The sequence below is a fragment of the Cinclus cinclus genome, chromosome Z, assembly GCF_963662255.1.
Source record: "Cinclus cinclus chromosome Z, bCinCin1.1, whole genome shotgun sequence".
In the NCBI taxonomy this organism is placed as follows: domain Eukaryota; kingdom Metazoa; phylum Chordata; class Aves; order Passeriformes; family Cinclidae; genus Cinclus; species Cinclus cinclus.
The window spans coordinates 62,442,399-62,459,968 of record NC_085084.1 but is presented as its reverse complement, the minus strand read 5'-3'; the positions used below and the strand labels follow the sequence as shown (position 1 = coordinate 62,459,968).

Here is a 17,570-nt window from a genome sequence, read left to right as displayed (position 1 = left end):
TGGAGTGGTGCCTAGATTGCTGTGTTTCTAGCAAGCAGAAGTGGCATGGTAGTGAAATGTTACTGATGTGAATATAATGTCTTACAAGCAACATTTTTACCATTCCAGCCAGCAGTACTTATCATGAATATTGTTTTGATAGTTTTGGCTCTGTACCTTTCTTACATTTTACATCAATTATTTCTCTAGGTGTTGCCAGGCATCTGAAGTGGTTCACGAAGACTTCACTAAGAATTTGGAACAGAGGTGAGTAAATGAAATTCTGATTTTATTTTCTGTGCTTTCACATGCTGTCTGACTCTGAAGTTTTAATACTGTATGAAGAAAGAAAGATGTTTAGTAGTTTATACCTTTTGAATATTTTCTTCTGAGCACCAAGTTCCTGTTCAGAGCATTCAGACAACTTTTTTAAGCAGAGATTTTAAGGAGAGGAGGACATAGTCTCTTTGCTCTTGATAAATGAAGCCTCGCTCATATCACCATGACTTTGGAAAAACTTTCATGTAACAGTTCAACCTGTACTTACTGAAGTGGTAGCTTGACCCATTCTATTAAAATAATGAGGCCTGAATTGGGTTTTCAGAATAATGCAACTTTATACATTTAGCAGTTATAAAATGAGATATCATTCTAGGACACATCATTATAGTGTATCATTCTAGAAATCTGAAGTAACTTAATAAATTACTGCAGGTGGATTTTTTTTTTCTTTAAACTGCAGACTTTATATGTAGCTTTAACTCCCCCTCTGAAAACGGTGGTATCCTTTGTAAAGTTAAATTATTTTCCTGATCCCCTATGCTTATTGCTGGTTCTTTGCATTGTGTGTGCCAAATGCATATCATTTTGACTAGAGAAGAGTGCAAGAAGGATCTAGGGAAGAATTTTTAAAATTCAAAATATTGTGATCTTTTTATAAATATATTATTTGCGCTTCCTTGTCTGTAGGTGTAGTCTGTCAAAGAGAGCCTTATAAATGCACAAACCAGTTTTGCTTGTACTTACTAGTCAAAGAACAGAAGAGAATAATCAAATCATTAAGATTGGAAAAGACCTCCAAGATCATCGAGTCCAACCCTTGACCAAACATTAGCTAAGGACACGAAGTGCCACACCTAGTTGTTTCTTGAATGCTTCCAGGGAAGGTGACACTACCATGTCCCTGTGGACCCTATTCCAGTGCTTAACTGCCTTAAGTGAAAAAATCCTTTCTGATGTCCAACCTGAACCTTCCCTTGGTGCAGTTTGAAGCCATCTCCTCTTTTCCTATCGCTGGCTGCCTAGGAAAAGAGGCCAGTGGAAGAAGACTAAAATAATACTTCCAAAGAGAAACTGCATTTTCTTGCAAAGAGATACTTATTTGGAATAATGTAATGTTTCTGCTTCTCTGGTTTCCTTGGCAGAGCCAATTTACATGAAATAGGTCATATTTAAGGGATTTTATTTGATTTCAGTGCTGTTGGCAGCAAATGTTTTGAACCTATGTATTTTGTTCCATGTGCTGTTGACTTTGGGGACCAATACAGCAAGAAACCTTTGCCTTGGTCTTTTGTTGGTTATTCATTGTTTTGGTGGGGTTTTTTAATTTTTTTAAATTTTTTTTGTTTATTTTTTTGCTTTAATGGCCTCTGAAAAGTTTGCTCTTAATTTCAAAAAATAGCATTTAGTTAAAACTCTGAATGAATCTATCAGTTTGGAATATCTGCATTCATGTCTATATTTACTACATCCTCTCTATTTCTGCTAGTATTTTACTAGGGAAAGTAGGTAAGTGAATTTAAAGTTTGTCAGTTAGTTCTGGATAATTATTTTCTGCCTATATTTTAATCTATCCCTGTGCTCCCATCCTCCACTGCCTGACAATTATCAGGGCTAAACTGCTGTATCCGTGTTGTCATCCATGCACAGACAGAATGAAAACTTCAACAAAACTTTATTCAACAAAAGATACAGGTATTCTTTTTTTCAAGTTTGATGCTTGTTTAAAAACATTATACTTAAGAATTAAAAAGACTCTTATTAAATTAGAATTGTTTTTTGGGTAGTGTTACAGATAATATAACTTACTTCCTAATAATGCCTCAGACCAGCTAAGGGGGAGGGGTGGGGTGGGATGTCCTGTGGCACTTAAGAACAGAAGAGAAGCCCTAGCATGGGCACTGATAACCAGACTTAAAAAACAACTTGAGTGACTGTTAGCAGCAGCAGGAGTGAAGCCAACGTACAGGGTTAAGTGTAGTGGTGATGATAAAATTGCACAATTGATAAGATTAGTTGTATAAGGATCTAATATGTTCAAAATAAAATTTAAATGATAACTTTTTCCTTCATTAAAAAATATGTAAATAATATTGTCTCTCTCTAGAGCACAGCAAAGTTGAGTTGTCTGCATTTTATTCAAAGGCATTGCATAATTTGTCTTGGGAAACATTCGAAAATAGTTAAGCACTTATTTACATAAAAATCTTCAGTTATAGCAAAATAATAAGATTGTAACTGGAAGCAATAAATAAACAACAAAGATAAAACTTTAAAGGATCAAATTACCTACCACTAATCTCTTAATAAAATCTTTGATATTTTGCTTACTCATTCAAGCATTCAAATAGTTCCTCACTTCTGTGTGCTCCTTTTGTTGCAATGTAAGTAGCATGGAAGCTTATAATGCCTTTTCTAATAGACATGATAGATAGACTCTGAAATTGTATTAGGCAAGAAAGCACCAGTTATTTTTGTTTTCCATATAATATTAGCCAAAAAGTGATTGCTTTGTGCGGGGGTGCTAAGATCCTTCCAGGACCTCACATCACAGCTGATGGTTATCCACACTCCAGTGAGATTACTCAGGAAAAGCAGAGGCTGTGCTAGATGCTGCTGGTGGACATCTCTGGCAAAAGAAGCAGGTGTTAATGTGCTTGGGGAGTGCTAGCTTCTAAACTCTTGTGGGTGATTGTGAGATTATTGAAGATATGATCTTCTCTTAATAGCAGAAGTTTTACCAGCCACTTGCTAGTATTTTTGGCAGAGGTTGATACCAAGGTGCAGTTCTTGGGCCATGGACTTCTGTCATCACAGCTACTCTGGAACCTGCCAGCAGATGTGACATATATTCTTCTTTGTTACATGAAAATAAACATTTTCACTAGCTAGTCCTGTTGCTCTTCAGGTAATAATGCTTACCTAACTTCCCTAGATAGGATACTTGGTGGGCTTTTGCCTTGGAAACAACTGGGAGAAATTAAGATGAAGGACAGCAAGCTGAGTCTTTCTTCAGGTCTTTCTTTGTGATGTGATAACCATCAGAGTAAGAAAAGTTGTGGTTTGCTCAAGATATTCTAACTTCTATCTGTGTGCTGAAGTTTGCTGTGTGATGGTATTTTGTGACTTCAGGAATTACATTTTGTGTTTCTGATTAAGTCCTGCCATATCTTAAGCCTGAAACAGAAAACTTGTTGATAGTTTTGAAGTGACTAATGGGTTTTTCTCTGTGTGTTAAATCCACATAGTTAACAACAGAATACAGATGGGGAAGGGGAATTGATTCTGGGGATTTGTGTTTGGTTTGGGATATACAGTTCTGTTTATGTCAATGCAGTTTTGTACTATGTATGTAACAACACAGATACAGAGTGGGTTTTTACTTTTTGAAGCAAAAAATAGAGATTTGACCAGTGCTGCTGTGTTTATTTGGATTTATTAATAGCCAGATTAAATAGGAAGCGATACTGCTTTTCCTCTTTGAACCATCTCCTTTCTGTGTCTGTGCTGTGCATTTTTTGTTTTTCATGCAGTTCATCTTGGTTTACTTCTTCTTTGGAGAATTTTAGGATGATCTAAAAGTACTAATCCCAAATTGCTCCTCACTTCATTTAATAGAAACAAAAAATAAAAGTGGATTTTTTTTTAAATTTTGTTTCCTTTAGTGTGTCATTAGAGGGGGAAAGGACATGTTACTGAGTCAGAAAAATATTATGGTTTCGAGTTCTTTCCTTCAGAAGGCACTGGGAACTTTCAGATGGTGTGAACCACATTGGACTGATAATTTGCTTATGGACTATATAATATATATGCAAATACAATGGTTCATTTCCATGTTATTATTTCTGGAACCTAATGCAGTTCTTGACATGGAGATGCCATACCACAAGCGATGAGTAAATATCAATTGCTGCTACAGGAAGAAGTGTGATGTAGTGCATAGAGCTGCCTGTCCCAGCTCCTGCATTTGACCTTTGTCTCTGTTACTAACCTGCTAAGTGATATTAGGAAAGGCAATGAATTTCTTAGTCCTCTTGTCAATTTAGATTGCAAGGCCTTTTGTCCATATATTGAGCTTTAGTTCATGTCACTGTGCTTCGACGCCCTGTGGAGTCCTTAATTTCCTATAGTATTACGATTTTTCCTTGCAGAGTTTCTCATTAGCTCTCAGAAACTCACTGTATAGTGTGGAATCCTGAAGACACTTGAATATTTGTGCTACAGGAAAAAACCTAGTAATACTTTCCAGAGCATGGTTTAATATTGCATTTGGTCTTGTGCAACTGCAGGCTGAAATGAAAAGGGATACTTCAGCCTGTTCTTTCCCTGTCTTACATCAGCCCCCAGTCCCAAGGTGAGTTCAAGGTAAATGAATTCAGAATAAAAAAATTCAGAATAAAAAAAAAAAATCCCCTAACTGCCTGGGAAGGAAAACTAAATCAGGAAGTTATGCTGGCCTGGCTTATCCTGTGGATGAGAAATTACTGGATGCAGCAAACGGGACAAAGACACAATAAGCAGCTGGAAGTAGGTGGGGAGAGTGATACTGTTTCTTTCAGCATCAGGTAATAAATATACCACATGAGACATAGCATGGAAACCTAGGCTTATTAAGAGCTGCATTTTGCAACCATGTTTTGTTGTGCAGTGGATGTGACAGCCCAGCTGCAGTTCTGATTATGTCAGTTGCTGATACTAGGTGTTCTTCACTGGGCATGTTCTTTTCTAATATGACTTTTTAATTGGTTTCTTTGTCTTTTTTTTCCCTAAAGTAATGGTTATCCCTATTATCTGCATTACAATTTCAAGGCATATTTCTGATGCCTAAATATAAACTTTTATTTTATTTTCATTTAAACTGAAGTCCACTTAACCCTGAAAATTGGGTGACAGGAGCTGCTCCTGATGTCATAGTTCATACTTATATTCATAATTTCCCCATTAAACTTTGTCGAGAAACTTGATTCATGCTTGAAAATTACATGTGTAATTGGAGTTGACTCTTTGAAGGGCATTTTTCACTCAAAGCCCTTTCTCTTAAAAATGTATGCGAGAGATTAGATAGGTTTCTTTGATCTTGCTTTCTTTGTGAGCCTCATGTAATAAGATCTTGTGTTGAAGGACCTGTCTTCCCCAGTCACCATAAGTTTCCATGAAACAAAAAAAGGGGTGAACAGAACTGAGGAAGAGAGACATGAAATATTAACATGGTTTTGGAAAATGTAGTGACTAACTTTAATGGAGGAGCCTTTACATGTGCTTGTGCAGACATGAATTTGCTGTCAGTTGCATTTATGGGTGAGGTGCCAACTGAATTCAGCTGAGCAGGAGGAACTGTTCAAGCAGCAAAAAAGGCAAGTGTGCCTCTGAGAATGCTGCAGTCCTGCAGGGACTCTGGGTCTCAAGCAGTCTGTGAAACTGACCTAGCCAATGATGTTGCTGAAATTTCACATCTGTTATTTCTTACTGCCCACTTCTTTGGCAAGGGCCAGTCTTCATTTTTTCCATTATAGGCAGCTGCTGGAACTAGAAGGAGCTTGAGCTCATTTTCAGATGTGCTAAATACACTACATTTTACCTTTCTTCCCTCCCCCTGTCCCCCTTTCTTCTACCACATACTGCAGCATGCTGACTTGTTTCCAGAGTGCAGGATCTGTGAGTTGTATGCTCAACATGTGTCTGAAGATAAGCAGATGTGTTACCCTTGTGTATGTAAATACTTTAAAAAATAAAAAACAGGGCTGTTGTAAAGTCTGGGAAAATAGATATTCTTAAAAATAAACTGTCAGTGAAAGGAGAAATCTATATACATTGCATCAGGACTCACCAACATTATCATTGAAACCTGCTTTCAACCCTGGCTGACTAGACTTACTTTATGAAGAAAGTAGGTGCACAGAGCTCAGTGGTGGAGCCAAGTACTTTATTACCAACTAGAACTGAGCTGCTTGAAATAAAGAATTCCTTTTGCATTTCTTGAGGCTGTCTTACCATTTTTCTTCAATGTCCCACAGAGGAATTCTCTTACATCCTTGTGGCCCTTTCTAGCTTAAAGTATTGGAGCTGTTAGATTGCTTCTCAAAGCTACTAAAATGGAGGAAGGTTTAGAGGCTTACAGTCTCTAAGCAGGCTGGAAAATAACCCGTTGATGGCTGTTCAAATTTGTGCATCTAAAATTGTGGAATTGAAGTGTAAGAATATAATATATTTTTCCCCAGTAATTTATACATGCAGACTGTGTAAAAAACATTCAATGATAGGTACAAACTGAGAACTGGCCAGCCTGATGAGCAAAGGTTACTGGCTGAACTTGTTAGAAATACCAGGGAACCACCAGATTTCCTTCAGTGATTTTTAAATCAGGATGAGATAATTGAGATGTGACTTAATCAAGGACATTTATTAATATATGTAGTAAGGCATCCCTCATAGTTGAGTGCTGTGGTCTGATCATGCTGCTGCAGTTCTGTGTAGGGGCAGTGCTTCCCTCAGAGCAGTAGTCACAGATCCCTGCTAGGTAGTGCAGAAGGACTTGAGACAAGGACTGTACAGCAGTGGGAGAATATTACCAACTTTCAGTGCCATGGAATGGATGAGAGGGATGGGTGGGAGGGGGTGAGGTAGCATACCTGACCCAAAGGTGGGTCAATCTTACGCTATACATGCATCCTAGAATACTTCAAGATGCCCATGAAAAATGCCTTTAAAATAAGTATTTTATTGTTTCTCTAGTAAATGTTATTCTGCTGAAATATAGTTTAAAAAGCCTGATAAAATTCTATGTTGGTGTAATTGAAAAAAATTGCTGTACCAATGTAGGCTGATTATTTTCTTTGAGTTTGCACTTTATCACTTTAAATCTGTTTTTTTCCCCTAAGGCAAAATAGTTTTGTCTACTTATAAAAGGTTGCCATTGTCCTTTACCAGATGTTTTTTTATTCCACTTTTTGCAGAAATCATGCAGGAAGATAAATATTTTCATTAAGATTCTTTTAGGGGTAAAATTTAATGCAGTAGACAGTGAAAAAAATTTATAATCTCTAAAGATTTATGGATTTTTTTAATGAGGGAAAAAATGTTTCCCTGCAGATAATTTTTTTTCTTGTATTGGAAAAGTTGAATCTGAGAAGAGCAAAAGAAATTCTATACTAGAGAGTTTGAAAACATCCCTTGAAATCCAACTAGTTTTCCAGATTGTGTTGAGCATATTTCTCTCTTGAAATTGGCTATTATTCATATTTCTTCCTGAAACTGTCAAATCCATTAGTAGTATGATGCTAAAATACTCCTGCATGGCATATGTAAGGACAAAATTATGTTTAATGCAATTACAGCATTTTCTAGGTCTGCTTCCCCAGCGTTCTCATGGATGTTTATCAACTTCTTTTTATTTGTTTCTGTATTTTTTTTAATGATTGTTTTCCTGGCAGCTGGAGGGACTCTTCCTCAGAGTTACTACTAGCATACTAAGGCTATGTAATTTAGAGGGTATGCTTCTTTGTCTGTGTGTGAAATAATCTAAATGAATCAAAAGAAAATGGACCAGATGCCATGACTCTCATTTGGGAAGTTTTTATCCCATTTATTTTTTACTTCTTTTAATCACCAGTCTATATGGTCTATTAAAGGAAAAAAATCTATTAAAGGAAATCCATGAACAGTAATAGCATATTAATTTGTGCTACATTTCAGCAAATTATTTCAAAAATTCATCAATTCTATTTTAGAATGGTGCTCAACTAACAGTGATAAAATAGGAATTAGGATTAACTGCACAGAATCATATTTTTTAGCATGTTTTGTGACAGTCTGAAAGACTGCTTGTTCTTTTTTGCAGATGTGTCTGGGGGCACAGCTCAAAACATTAAACCTACGGAAAGCCTGTTCAGAAGGTTTGTGTGTTTCCAGGTATTTGACTATCCTTAGAAATAATCTGGTTACATTGGCACACTTTTAATAATTTTACCTGTTAAAGCATCAAATAGCTTTACATATCATGAACAACCTTCTAGTATTGCCTGAGTTCGTTCAAAATTATGTAATTACTGTATGTTTGAAGTGTATTGCAATCATCAGAGAAAAGATAGGTTTCTTGGCTGAGGATATGGAATGTAGTAGTTGTCTGTAGTTGTGATTGTCTAAGGAAACATACAGGAAGGGGGAAAAGAAGAGTTTTCAGATACATAGATCTTCAGTTATACTCTGGAAATGCAAAAAGTTTCTGCATTCACTTCTGAGTACCAAGTCTCAACTTCTCTGTTAAAAACATTCCTATTTTTAAGAGTTGACTTTGTGGAGTTGCGTAAAGATTGATGAAAGTTAGAGGAACAGATTAAGAAGGGGGTGAATAGAAAGCAAAAGAGTTAAAAAAATAAAAGCCAAAGGAACAAAGTTTGAAAGCCTAATTCTCTGTCTCCCACAAAATAAATAACAGTTGTTCTTCCCACACTCTACGATAGGCGCTGGTAAACTTTCAGGTGTCTAAGTGCGAGGCAAGTAAAGTGTTAGACTGTTGCAGGAGCTTCTGAGGAACTTCTAAGTGTTGTGATGGTGTCACCTTAATTCAGCATTGTACCCAGCTGCTTTGGGCTTAATACTAGGGTAGAAAGTATAGCAGAGAGCACAGAGCAAAACCACTTTTGAAAAGGATTTTGTTAAGTCATGTTTAAACTAGACTGTAGAAGGGACAAGAAATAAGCTTTTTTAATCCGGTGTACTTCAAGAAAACCACAGGGCTCATTTGCTTTCTCAGAGTGTAAGGTGTTTGTGCTTAGGTATCTGCAAAACTTATGACAAAGATTTTATTCCTTTTCTTCTGTAGGCTAATGATAATGAGTATGTTACAGCTCCTACTCTACAAGCCTTTATTCACATTACTTATATGTATGAAAATTCCTTTGAATTGGTGACATTCTGCTGTGAGTACACAGAGATGTTCTTAAGTGTCTGGAAAGGGGACCAGGGCTGATACTGAGATGGGTATTACTTTGTTCTATTTTAATTTCTTAGGGAAAAACAAAGTTACTTCTACTTGAAGTACACTGAAGTACTTTGCTTAAGTAAAGAGCTCAGTTTCTTCAGCTGTTGCATTACTTCTCTTTAGAAAAAATGTTCTGAATCTAAACAAAGACTTTGATTCCATTTTTTCTCCTTCTTATTACAGGCTAATCAAAAATTGTCAGCTTCATAATAGATAATGCAAAAATTCTGTTTACTCTTTGAATGAGTTCTTCAATTCATCTTTGCCATGGCTTGTCATCCCTTTCACTGACTTTGTTGTATTTGATGACAAGAGAAATGGGGCAGCCTTTGTCCTCCTTTGTGACTGCTGTTGTGACAGAGCAGCTGATCAGTATATTGAGCTCAGCCCACTTGCTGAGGCTATCAGCTTCGTCTGAGGCTTGTTCTTGTTCTCACAGTTAGTAACTGAATGTTGGTGAGAGCCCTTGAGTAAGATGCAGTCCATTTGTTCTGCTAACAGCCCAGCTGTGGATATATAAAATCCCCTTTCCTTGTTGCTCCTTGCAACAACAGATTTAATTGTTACAGGCTCATAGGAACCAATTAGATTAACAGATGTTAAAAAGGAGCCGGTTTCAGGTCTTGGTGGGAAGCAGTAATTTGAGAAGCCTTGTGTAAGAGCTTGCTAACACCTAGGTGATGAGTGTCTGGGCTGTGGGTGCCATTGCATCACTTTTCTCCTGTTTGCTGAGGCCAGATGGGGGGGGGGGGGGGGGTGTTTGTAAGAATAGCAGCCAGACCACATTCTTAATTATTTTAGCAAATGACAGCATATTCTAGAAGCTCATCCTTGGTTTTGTTGCAAATTTCCCCATAGTCATTGAGCTCTGTTCGTGTTTGCTTGAATGTGTTGTGTGGAGAGAGTTTATTTTGGGGTCTTTCTGATTTTCCATATTAAATGGCAAGTTACTTAAAATATGATATATTGTAACAATTTGATATGACAGAGATCTGTTAGTTCATCTGCTTAATCCATTGGCGATTCAGAATTTCTTCCTGCTGAGTGCAACCTGAGAGAAAGTACTTCCCGTGGGAAGTGAGGGCAGAAGTCTTTTTTTTTTTTTTCCTGTTCCTCTACTGATTTAAATTGTTTTGGTCAGTGCTGCAATAGCAGGATCTGCTCTCAACAGTGGTTCAGGTTTACAGATGTTCATGCGAATATTAAACAGCAATTTGTTTATAGCTTTTCAAAAACTTTGTAGGACTTTTGAGGGTATTCAGAGGAGCTGAATTTTAAAATATATGTCTTCACTTGTATGTTTTCTCTCTCACCTTCTGAATTATAAAGGACTGAATCTTACATGCCCACTTGCACCTTGAATAGCATTTGAATTGTTTTGAAATCATAGAACAGAATAAGAGCTTTTAACAACCAAGCCCTAGTCAGTGTTGATTACTTACTGATACTACTCATTAATTTTATTTGGGTTGTAGAAGAAAAAATAACCCAACCATAAGATTTTCCTTCATCTATGTCCCTGCAGTTTTTGGCTTGTTCCATCTTATGTGTGGGTGGAGTGGCATACCATTGCTATCAAAAGCTGTCCAATAAATAAACACTTGTTTTTCTTTATGAGGAAAAAAAATGGGAGTTCTTTCTTTTGTGAAATCTTTTCACAGCAAAGCAGACACATTGGAATTCTTGTATGTGGATCATGTTGTGCATTCCCTCAGAAATTACTATTAGCAGATGAAAAGCACTTTTGTAACTATGTCTTGGTTTTGTTTCACCAAAATTTGATACAAAATAGTCTGGCATGTGACCCAGGGTGTTGCCTGCATGCTCACTATCTTGATGCATGTATGTAAAGTGACAGATTCCTCTCTGTCTCACCACAGTAATGAAATTGTAAAGTGTAATTATGGGCACCATGGTTGAGGCTTCTAAATGCATGACTCAAGGAAAACACTAGATATGACTCACAACAAAATCACAAGAGCTAGAAATCATTTGAGCTCACTTGGTTTCAATAGGTGTCGGCTATATTTGCACATTTCTTTACAGGATCATGCTTGTAGGTTCAGCTAGCAGCATATTTTTGTGGTATTATCCATGCTAATAAAAAGGAAATTAATAACACTGGGAACTGTGCAATGGTATTTTGAGGATGGAACTTCATTTTCTGTGCCAGCTGATGAAATAGTAAGTATTGATTTAAGTAATTATACCCATGCTTCACAAAGGGACTATATAAGTTTGACTTCATATTCGCAAAACATAATATATTAAATAATATGACACAGAACTTTACAGTTTGATTCATTGGAAGCTAATGTATCATAAAACGCATTTAATAAGAGGATCACTTTCCAAAGTAGGTCCATAAATTGGACTTTTGATAGTCTCATGAATATTTACAATTTTTTCCAATAGGAACAGGAGTCAGAATAGCAGACTCTTGGGTGAAGAGAAAATTAGACCATTTTCCACTTGAGTTTAATCTATAGATCAGTTCCGTATTCTCAGCTGTTTGAGTATGTTAGTCCCATTTTCCTAACGGGCAAAGAGTGCAATGATGTAGTATCTATTGTATAGGTCCAGCAATTTGCAGTATGCCTAAACCAGTGAGAATAATATGAGGTTATGTATTTTGTCAGATTTTCCAACCAGGGTAGCTTAATCCACCCAATTTTTTCAGACATTTTTAAGATGTTGGCGATGTTCAAACTTGGAATAATCAGCACAACTGTAAGACTTGTTACATGATCCACCTGGATTTAATCCTTGAAGTGAGAAATAGCTGTGGGTTTTTCCAGAGCTATTCATATGCTGTTCATGTGCATGCAATTACATTTGAACAAGGAAGGGTATCTCTGTATCTGTAGTAACATGGGTATACATCTGTCCAGTGTTCTGTGAAGGTAGATTTAAAACTCCAGTTGGCTTCAGTGACAGCTACTACACCTTTAACAGTGGAGTATATGTTGAAACACACCTCATGCTAAAACAGTCTTATAGAAGTTCATAGAATTTGACATATTTGAAAAATCCTGCAAAAGGTTGTTCCTAGAACACTATTAACTAGCTTTATTTCTTCCACCGAATTATATTTGAGACTTTTTTTTTCACTTCTGCACTTTACAAATCATGGGGTTAAAAGAGGCTCAGAGAGAAGTGTTGCAGATAATAGCCATGGATGTTTCAGAAGTCTTTGGGAAGAGGACAGCAAGAGATAGAAAACAGTAGATAAAACACTGGACCTTTTGTCATTACCCTAATTATTTTTGGAACAAAAGCACTGTTTGTCTTTTGGACATGAGTGTATCAAGATGGAAAAATCTGTTGAATCTTTTGTGAGTGGCTCATATTCTCCTACATTTTAATTTATAAATAGTTTGTAATTCACAGCTTAATTTGTTTAAATTCTTTGACTTGAGGATCAAGAAAATTACCTAGTCCGACTGAACTCCGTCTCTCAAAACCTTAACAGTCTGATATTTCTATGACACAGTCTAGAGCAAAGTCTATTGAGTAAAACATTTGTAATTTGTAATCTGAATTTATTATAACAGAATAGATGCTTTGCCATGGAAAAGTTATTTAAACAGTGATGGAATGGAGTTGGTTCGCTGAAGTGTGATGAAGTACATGCTGCAGTAAGGAACATATTATTTTAATTAAATGGGTGCACAAGTCCTTGTCATCTTATTATTCTGATCAGCTCTTGATAAAGATCTAGGCAGAGTTTTCCATTTGCTAAAGCATTTTGCTGACTTGTGCATGATGGCTAACACAATAAGGGTTGACAGCAGCTATACTGAGTAGCATGCTGGCTTTATAATTTTCATAAAATAAGAGAAGCATTGTCCTAGATCATTATTACTACCTTTAGTTTTTAAATGTTAGCAGTAGTGTTAACTACTGGATAGTAGTTATATCTGTTAGTTATAGCTGAATAGAATTACCTGCTTGCTCCTTTTGAGAGGTAACTTGAACTGTGCCCCTTTGTTTCACGGCAGAGCTCAGCTTTTGGTACGCAGCAATTCTTGGTAGGTGACTTGTCCTTCTAGAGTAGAAAAGGCTAAGGGGAGCTATGCAGAAGGAAAAAAGAGAAACTTGAGATGCTAAATCACACAGACATTTGGTAAAATGTACTCATTATATTGAATATAGTGAATCAAGAGCAGATTGCAGTCCTTTCTTTGATGGGTGGAAAGCTTTCCTACAGCTATATTCAGAGAAAAGCATTCCATACTGCTTAACTTCTGCTTCTTTTCAGCCATTGTAGGAATATACTTCAGAGTTTGCAGTGTTGTAGAAGCTATAAATTATGTAGCTTCTGTCACTGCAGTATTCTAGCACAGTATTTTGTTTACCTGTAGCTGCCACTTTGCAATGCAGAGCTGCTTCATACAGTTCTTTGTTGTTCTAAGCTGACATTTACAAGTTACAAAAAATAATTAGTATTCAAACAATAATTTTAGGTCTGAGAGACAGTTAATAATTCTTTACCTAAAAAGAGGGTGCTGCTGTACCTTCAGTGAGAGCAACCATTTTGGTTGTGGTGATGTACAACTGAAGTGGGGACAGTGAAGTTTGATCTGTAAGTTATATGATGTTCCTTCTGAAAGTGAATGATGGGTTTGTTGTTTTTTCTTCTCCCAGGGTTAATAAGAAAACACTAGTTCTTTGCAGAGTCTGTTGTTCTCAGATTTGAAGTCTTACTGTAATCCTTCCCACATTTTCAAGATGACTTTTAGCTCGGAAAGAGAAAGAAAATAAAGAGGTGCAGAGCAGATGGAGGCTGATGGATAGGCTCCTATAGCAACAGTTTGAATGTTGGTCAATAACAAGTACATTATGCTCGTTTGGAAAAGGATATTGGGCCAAGACTGTTTTGAAATGTGCTTTTATCAAATCTCCTTCTAACTTAGTGAAGTGTTCTCCAGAATAGTTTGCAATTGTTTCAACTTGCCATTTACCAGCTGATGGTGCCTGATACCAAGCTGATGAAGAATTTTCTGGGAACTTTCTTAAAACCTGGAACTTCATTGAGTGAGTATTTTTCATAGGTCTGTATTACAGAGTTTGACAAGAATGGAATTGTTGGCACAGACTAGACAAATTAGTTTGCTTTGAAACAGTGAACAAAGCTGGACACATTTCATACACAAGTACTGAGTTGTGTTCTTGTTCACTCACAGGTAAAGATTTTGAAAGTCTTGTCTGTGATTGATGTAATTAACTCTTGTGTTGGAGGAAAGTTTGAACGATGTCTCTTCCCCATATACAGCTGTTGTTTAGCTGTAGTGCATAACTGTTTCCTTGGTTTTTTTGCTTTGTTTTACGTACTTTGGTCTTGGGTTTTGGTTTGGGAGCATTTTTTTTTTCAAAATGAAGAAGGAAAAAAATTTCTAGGAATGGACAATAACTGTCTAACAGACAAAAATACATTGCATAGTAATGCTAAAAATCACTAGAAATACATTAAAAAATCCTTCTTGCTATGTTGGTTAGAAAACTGGGTCATCTGTGTCTTTCATTTCTGTGGTTTGATTTATATTGTCTAATTGCAGCTAGAATTTCAGGGCTTTAGAAATGTTCATTCCACTAGGAAAAGCAGTAGTTCTTTGTTTAAAGAAAAAATTCTGGCAGGAGGTAAGGAAGTCTGTAAATACACACACCTGTTTTGTGTGTATACATATTTGCAAAATTTTCACTGAAGTATAAGTGCCTGTTGTATCATAATCGGTGGCAGTTGTGGGTTGCTGGCTGGAAACAGTTTGAGTCCTTGAATAAGATGCAACATACACTGAAGCTGGATTTCCTACAGTCTGGTTTTTTTGGTTTTATTTTAATTATTTTTTTTAAAGAAAGAGTGGCTGCACATTAATTCTTATATAGGAGTGGGGAAATATTTGATAAATTTGATAAAGGGATTTGGCAGAGTTTCATTTTATAATAAAACATGGCTTGAAAGTTTGGGGGTGTGAATCATATCTTAGTTTCTCTCTTTTGTTTAAACAATTTTTTTTTAAAAACAAACTACAGGAGTTTGTTTGAGGACAATGTAGGATACAATGGACAAAAAAAGTTAAAGTTTATGCTGGTGTGAATTTTCATTAGATTTTAGTATGTTTTATACTACCAGACTTGATGGATAATGTCTCCTCAAAAGTGATGGGCATTAATGTCAGGCCAAGCCCTTAGCTCCTATTTTGGTGTGCTGATAACATATGAGCAGCACTAGGAGGAGGCAATGCAGTGGCTTGACCAGTGCTGCTGAGTATCAAGGACTGTCTCTGGTACATAAAAGTGGTGATTTATGATCTGGGATTTTCTGCAGGACTTTTATTTGGTATGCTGCTGTTGTGCATATTTATGTTAGGCCAGCAAATCTGTTTTGTGGCATACAGATCCTCTGTAGAAATCAGAAATAAAATTGTGAGAAAAGAGAAATTTTTAGATCATCTTACTTCTGTAAACTTCCTGGTTGACTGTATTAATTTTGGAGGAGACATCTGGAAATCCTGGCTCCAAATATGTTAAAACTCAGTAGGCAGCTATTAGTAAACATACAAAGGAACATCTGCAGCAGCTGCAGCATGACTTTCTGTGCCTCTCCTCAAGACCGAACTTCAATGACAACTTCTCTTACAAGCTATCTATTAAGACTTTGATGTAGAAGTGAAGAGAAGCAGATGTAAGATATGATCCTTCTGAGTTACTAGTGGGTATTACAAAACAACAGAGATGCAAGTGGCTTAGCAGCTGTTTTCGGTTAGCTATGACTTCTTGTGTAACTTGGTGGTGATGCTTTAATCCAGGGATGGAAGAGTATGGGTTTCTCTTCCACTAATACAATGTAAATATTTGCACAGGAGAAAAACAGTTATGCAGAGTATTATTCAGTAAAGTTGTGAGTCCCAAACATAGAATCACACCGATTATCTTTCTTCTAAAAAAAAATTTAAAAAATATAATAAATTGAACATTTTTGTAAGGCTAGATGATTGTATATGCTATCTTCATGATAATTTTCAGGCCATTAATATCTTTATAATCCAGTATTTCATCCACTTGAATGCTTTCTCTTTTCACCATACATTCTCCCATCTTCAGATAAAGCATTTGCTTTCCTCAGTTTGTCATGTTCTCCTCATTAGTTTGTCATAAGTGTCCTTTGTTTTTCCAATGCCAGCCAAAATGGAGACAATTTCTTCTTTTATTTGTAGTTAAATGTTATGAATCTCAACAGTGGAAGGGAAGAACACCCAACAGGACAGGCAGGCTGAGTGACAGGGTCAGCTTCTGCAGGTTCTCCAGTCTGACAGCATTCATGCAGCGAGTTTTGCAAAAGGTCAGGTCTTCCAGTAGCAGCAGAGATTTTGTTTGGAGGATCAGGCAGATGTTTACAAAGAACTGACACCTTTGCATAGCGATTGAAAAAGTTTATCACTCGTTTTCTAGAAGTTATGCAGGATCTCTTTGAAAGAGGATATAGTGCAGTGGAAGTTTGTTTCTTCCTAGAGACATGTTGATAGTGATTCAGATGGGTATCTGTGACACAAAGTGTTAAGAGCATGGACTGAAAAAACATTAACTACTTGCTTTGTCTTGCTACCATTGTGGTTCAGTGGTCCATTTTATGATTATACTGGTAGACCAAGTTCAAATACACCCCTAAAGAAGTGTATGATAACTTGTCTGGTGTTGGATTTTTAAGAATCTCTGAACAGGATGTCCATTATTCTGCTTTAAGTATTTATTAAAATGTTCCCATACTAGCTATTGAAGGAGGCAGTTTAAAGCTTTGATGAGCATGACAAATCTCTTCCTTTTGTAAGGACCGATTTCTGGGCTTTAAATGCAATTTTCATCAAATCGTGAAGCAGCATAAGGAAAATTGAAATTAAGCTTAAATCCATCCTACTTAAACAGCAGCTTCCTACTTAAAAGAAATCTGACTTCAGGCATCAGCTTCTTCTGTAAGGACTTACCTTTGACTTCCTAAAAGATGCCTTAAAAGATATAAAAAAGTTTTCCCTTGCTCTTAGAATAATAGCAACAACAGTGACAAATGGAGAACCTGTAGATTGCACTTCATGGGGGAAGACAGAGGTAAATACAAGTATCCTTACTTTTTTCTTTGCCAAATGTTATATTAACTCTATAGAAAGAAGCTAGTCAGAAATTGAGAAGTCTGAATTAAAATGACAATGAAACAGAGCAGAAAAATCAATTCAACCCACACCTGAGAAGCTTTTTTTTTTTTTTTTTTTTTTTGAGAGGACAGCTACCAACAGAGTAAATTAATGTTGAGCTTAAAGGTCATTAAAAGGTTATTTTT

General features: G+C 36.4%; 1 protein-coding gene across 1 annotated transcript in view; it reads left to right on the top strand.

Moving 5' to 3' along the window:
• The first annotated feature begins 212 nt into the window (after nt 1-212).
• LHFPL2 (LHFPL tetraspan subfamily member 2) overlaps nt 213-17,570 on the top strand; it is a 54,950-nt gene continuing 37,592 nt past the window's right edge. The window contains exon 1 of the mRNA XM_062512963.1: nt 213-246. The gene's annotated coding sequence lies outside the window, so the exon portion shown is untranslated. The remainder of the gene's footprint in view (nt 247-17,570) is intronic.